This window comes from Condylura cristata, unplaced genomic scaffold (assembly GCF_000260355.1).
Source record: "Condylura cristata isolate star-nosed mole 26May11 unplaced genomic scaffold, ConCri1.0 scaffold00036, whole genome shotgun sequence".
NCBI classification, from domain to species: domain Eukaryota; kingdom Metazoa; phylum Chordata; class Mammalia; order Eulipotyphla; family Talpidae; genus Condylura; species Condylura cristata.
The window spans coordinates 6636003-6642002 of NW_004567137.1; positions in this window are offsets into that span (position 1 = coordinate 6636003).

A 6000-nucleotide genomic window follows, 5' to 3' on the forward strand; every position below is an offset into this window, starting at 1 on the left:
CAGGGGCTCTGCACCCCATTTCCCCATCCTTGGTGTTTTCAAAGCCATCTCTGCTCTGACTTCCCCAGGCACCTCTTTCTCCCAAAGCACAACTTGACTGTTCATCGGCACTGCTCAGTCAGCCACCTATTTGCTAAAATTAGTAGGATGCTATGCATTTTTTTACATCCTCCATTCAAATGAGTAAGAACCTGAAGGTTTACTTTCTCCAAAGGGGCCATTTATGAGTCCCAGTGCCAGATGAAGGAGCCCAAGATTCAGCCTGTCTGTCGGGAGGACTGTTTTTCAGCAGCTGTTACTTTCATTGCCTCCACTTAGCTTTACTTTAGAGAATCCTGAAAACACAAAGGTTTCAAGTCACTATGGAGAGCAAAACAGATACTGGGCAATTTGAATAAGTGGATTCACCTAGAGAGACAAGAAGCTGGGAACTTTAAATAACCAGTTTAAAGAAAACTGTGCATTACCCAATTCACATCCGAGTTTTTTTTCAATGATGTGAAAAAAATCTTTCTTAGTCTTTCTTAGAAGATAGTCACATCTCGTAGCTTGGACATATAGTACATGTACATGCGTTCTTCAGTATTTTCCAGGCTGGGTCAAATTGAATTCTATCACGATGAATTCCCTTGGTTATTATTTATTAACTGTGATTTGGATAGAAGCTCCTGGCTTCTATGGTGTTATGAGTCTTACATTTGTGGGCTGGCATCTTAGGGGGTACATTTTATAATCCACAATCTGCCAATAACATCTATGATATGGATTTTAGGGATGTCACACTATCTAGTGTAGAGCAAGTTAAAGGGTCATGTAAGAAATACCTCATCTTGCTAATGGGTAGCTGCAGAAAGTGCCATCATGGGGAGGGGAGATGAAAGACTTGAGGTAAGTAGTGTAAGCCGGTTGTCTTCCTGAGGACGAAGCAAGAAGAAATACCCTGAAATCATAACTGAAATTGGAAACCAGTCCATTGCTGTTGCCTGTCTTTCCACCTGAACAAATAGGGCAAAACTAGCTAGTATTTAGATCATGCTTATTAGAGCCACACACTACTCAGACTTCTTTACATCGATTGAGTTTTTAATCCTGATGACTATCCTACAAGGCAGGAATTTACTGTCTTTGCTTGGTTCCATGTGCTCCACAAAACACAGATAAGAATTATTTTTTCAGTCACACAAAACTACCATTTCAATGCAAACTCTCAGGGCTCATTCTGTAAAAACATGTGCAAAGCTTGATAACCCCTTTTCACTAACATGAGAGATCATAGTGGCTTCTGTTTTTATGTTAATATTCTCTTCAACTGCCCCGTTTTACCACAAGAAAGAGACAAAGGACAAATTCTAGTACAAACAGTGCCTCTCCCCCAGGGATGCTTGCTCTATACCCTAAAGACAAGCAGAACATGAAATGACTTCTGGAGCCTCCAGGAGGTGAGGGTAGGAGTGGAGAAGGCAGGCAGAGGCTGGGGGGTAGGGTGGGGTGGGGGTGTTGGGCAGGGGGGCGGTGAGTGGAGGGAGAAATGCAAGAGGGCTGGAGGCTTGGAGGGCATCTGTGCTTCTCAGTCAGTGGCGTTTCGTATATTTATAATTCTTTCAAAAGAAAGTTGCACACTGGCTTCTATTCCACTTTAGATCATTGGAAGCTGCTAAAATAGAAATTATTTGAGTGCTCAGCAGATGTGGGAAAAAAGCATGCTCGGACACCCGTTCCCTGGCTACATATGAAGTAATGTCTCGCTGAAGTGCTGTATGAAAACTGAGGTGCTTTGTAGCTGCATTGTTAAAGTCATAAACAGACACGCAAAGCCAGTATTAGTGAATCAACAAGAGCACTCCCTACATACTGAGTGTATTTTCACTCTTAAGCACAAAATTGGTTTTTGAATGACAAGTTTTTCTTCCCCAAACCCAAAGGGAGTCATTCTGTCATTTTGCTCTCTCTGCTTGAGGTTCTATAAAACTAAAGATCTTACATAATGTAAACGAATCTATGCTCCTACTTTAACAACAGGTCTCAACAGCCATGTTTTCTGATTTCAAACAGAAACTTAACTTCTCACAAGCAACTTATTCTGTTTTAGAAATACAACTCAAAGTATGAGGACATGGACTTGAGGTGATTATCAGAACATGTTTTCATGATAGCGAGGTACAAATACTCCTCATGACAGGAGGCTAAACAAATTTCTCTCTGAATGGCGTGGAGTCAGTGCAGTTCGGGGTCCACAACCATCAATTTGAAAGCACTCCCACACACACCTTCCCCATAGCTTCCCCACCCAGTGACACCACCTGCCATGTGCTTGATAGAACAATTCTTTGTCAGAAGAGCAAACCTCTGTAACAGTATTTCCCAATTTTCTACTGGAGAGAGTTTTTAGCTTTTCTGATCTTTAGGGCCAGAATTTTAGCACAAGACCAAGTGGGCTTCAGAAATCCTATTAAAAAATCATATTATGTCCCTCCCTGGTGGTGCAGTGGGTTAAAACACAGCACTAAGAAGCTAAAGCCATTTCTGGATGAGTTCAATCCCTACCTGCCCCGGAAGTGATTGCAAGGCATGGCAGACCTCTCCTGACCCACCCTCAGCAGTGTACTTGTCAGTCAGTCTGTTCTGCTCCCCACACTGTCTCTGGTAAATCCTCTCACCACCCCCTGCATCTCTGGCCTATACCCCTGTTCTGTATGCACAAATGAAATAAATCTTAAAAAAAAATCATACTATAAGCAAGAAGACTTGCCTTTTAAAATGGAATGTTGATATAAACAAATTAAAATTTTAGTAAGACAGGGCCTTCAATAAAACAAAGGCAGTGTGGCTCTATGACAATGGGTACACTCCACCATCATCTGAGTAGAAGGGCCGGAGAAGTGTCACCAGAAATTGTGTTAATGGATTTGAAAGTCATTTAACACATCAGTGCTTCCAAGGAAGGAAAGCTATGATATCCCCATATTCCACAGGGCAGTATTTCTTTTAAGTGGGACTGGAACAATGTGTGTGGGGAAGAGACACCATTAGAGCTCAGAGCAGTATTCCTTCAGGGGACATCTAGAATTAAGCAGGTACTTTCCTTTAGACTACATGTCCTGAGACTTCCCATCTAAAGAACTGGTAGTTTCATTGCTTCAGAGAAAGGATAGATCAGGCCTGGTATTCTGAGAGAAGAGGTCTGTCAAAGAAAAAAAGACTTCTACATTTTTTTTTAAATATTTGCTTATTCATGCATACAGAACCAGGGTACAGGCCAGAGGAGCAGGGGCGGTGAGAGGATTCACCAGAAAGTGGGGAGCAGAACAGGCAGATCTATGAAGTACACTGCTGAGGGGAACAGCGGGGCGAGACAGGAGAGGTCTGCTGTGTCATGTGGGTCACCTCCAGTGCTGAGGTTCGAACTCTCATAGGAGTGGCTGTGGCTAACTTGCAGTGCTGCGTCCTAACCCATTGTACCACCAGGTAGGGCAGACTTCTACATTTCTAAACTCCTTCAAGAAGGTGGGTGGGAGGTGCGCATTTCAAAATTCCCTCCCTAGGAAGAATATAAATAGTGAGTCAGGGAAGTTGCTGTCTGAGGAAAGAAGTGGATGTTAATGGGTAAGAAGAAGAACTCTAGGATGTGGTCAGATTGTGACCTTGCTCCCTATTCTGGTCAAGCCTTCTGGTGGTAGTGGGGGAGGTGTAAAGAACACCGAGAGAAGGCTCAAGTGTCTAGGAGAATAAGGGTTTTCTCCTCACTGTTCCTAGAATGGGCTGGGATTTCAAGACCTTGGTCATTTTATAAGCAGAAGCAGCCTACTTTTTGTGTGGGAAGACATGACCTCATGATTCAAGGTTGCCCACAGCAAATATAATACTGCCAGTGGCCAGGTAAAGAGTGATCACGTTCTTGGCATGACTAGTTATAACATCCAGTGATGGTCGTGGGGCAATGGCTAGAGGAAATAACCTCTGTTGGGTTAAGCCACTCAGTTACTAGAGCAAGTAGCCTATGTAATCTGATACATGGACTCCCCTGGAAAGAACCTTCCTTGCTCACCCCAAAAATCCAGTGTAATTTTTCTTTTTCTTCTACCTCCTGCTTTGGTTCATTTTCTCTGCTTATACTGATGAACACCAGGAGCTATATTTTTAGACTGAAGTATCTCTAAGGTAACATTTTGTCCCTCAAAAATTATGACTAAAGTATCAAGGTTTTAATTTTGTGAGATTCAGTATTATTTATTTCTAACATGTACATTAGAAAAACCTGAGTACCAATGATTCTGATAGATTGGCAAAATATTCCAGGTTTCCCAATTTCTTGTGACGCTGAACACAAGAAATACACTAGCACTTATTAGTATTAATAGATTTGTACTATAGAATTATTATGAGCTTTTAAACAGTTATTCCTTCCATTCAGAGGAAAAGCCAATTATTAAAACTATTGAAATAACAAGTATTATGTGAAAGAACAATACGATGTTTGCAATATCTAGGGTTAGTTCATAAGATCATTAGAATGGTAAATTCTAATATGGGATGCTGATCTAAGAATGTTCAAAAAAAGAGGGTTTTCTGTGGAAAATACTATGTTAAGTTGTTAGTAAATCCCACTTGCTATAAAAACACTCTATCATGTCAAAAGTAAAGCAATAGGTTATATTTCTTGAAATAATGTTTAATATTATCCACCACTGATATAAGTTCCAGTGTTTTCATAAAAATAATTCATAAAAATAATCCCCTTTTTCATTTGAAAGATGATTCTACTGGCTTTATATAAGCACAGAACAAGCCATGTAGCTAACTTTCCAGTAAAATAGACCTACTCCTTTCTTGTCTTATTCAAGGGAAATCTGCAAAATGCGTTCTGAAAACAAAGAACATTTTGTGTTGAACACAAAACTTGGAACCCATTACTATTACTTAGCGCCATTTGTAACTCAAAAGAGGAGCTCTTGTCATGAGTTGACATCCCCTCCATCAACACAACCATGTTTTAGTCAAATTCCTGACTTTACCGGGTTGCATGAGAACTATGCACTAAGACCTCATCCCACTGAACTATCCTTCTGCTCACTATATTCTTTTCTACCTACAGTCAACCATATGGGTATTTAACATAGTTTTAAAATAGGATATACCTATCTGAATTTCTGGATGACTTAATTTATGACTATCCAGTCAGTTTCAATGACTGATACCTGCTGGGGCAAAACTAGTGACTGTCCCTAATGATATATGGATGTATTCTCTTTCCTGAAGTGATTTGTTGATGTTTGTTTTCTCAGCAGATTTATGTTATCTACTGAGCTTTCCACCACCATCTGGTATAATTAATGACTTGTGAATCTTGCTTCTTGGAACACATCATCCATCTCATGGCAGACAATGCAGATGGGCCTCCATAAAATGAGCCAGGATTTGGAACAAAAAGGCTTCCTCAGTCAGCTGGGAGCAGATATACAAAGAAACCTCACCTTGTCCATTGGTCTGGAACATAGGGCCCCAGCTAAATGGGACAGTGACTGAAAGTGAAGCTTTGGTTACAACTGTCTGAACCCTGCCCATGTCACTGTCCCTTTATTAATTTCAGAAGTTACTGTTATTTGCTAGTATCTTTATTTTCTTGTCCTTCATTCACAGCTCTTTCTTTCACTCACTCCTCTGTTCTTCCTTTATCCTTTCCCTGAATGACAAGTCACCATTTTTTCTTTCCATCTCTTTCTTTTTTTTTTCCTGAAATAATACATGTTCATGATAAAAGCACTGAAATATTTGAAAAGTTTTATAAAGTGCTATTTTGCCACAGTAGTAAACCTTGCTCATGGGTTCTTTTGTTTCCTTGGATAAATAATCTAGGCATGTTATATCTTTGTTTTACATAATTGGAAAATAAGACACTATTGGATTTTTTTCTTACATAATATGTGTTTCAACATCTGTCAAATCAGTAAATATAATCTCACTTTTTTTTGTATTTTATTTTTATTTATTTTATTTATTTTA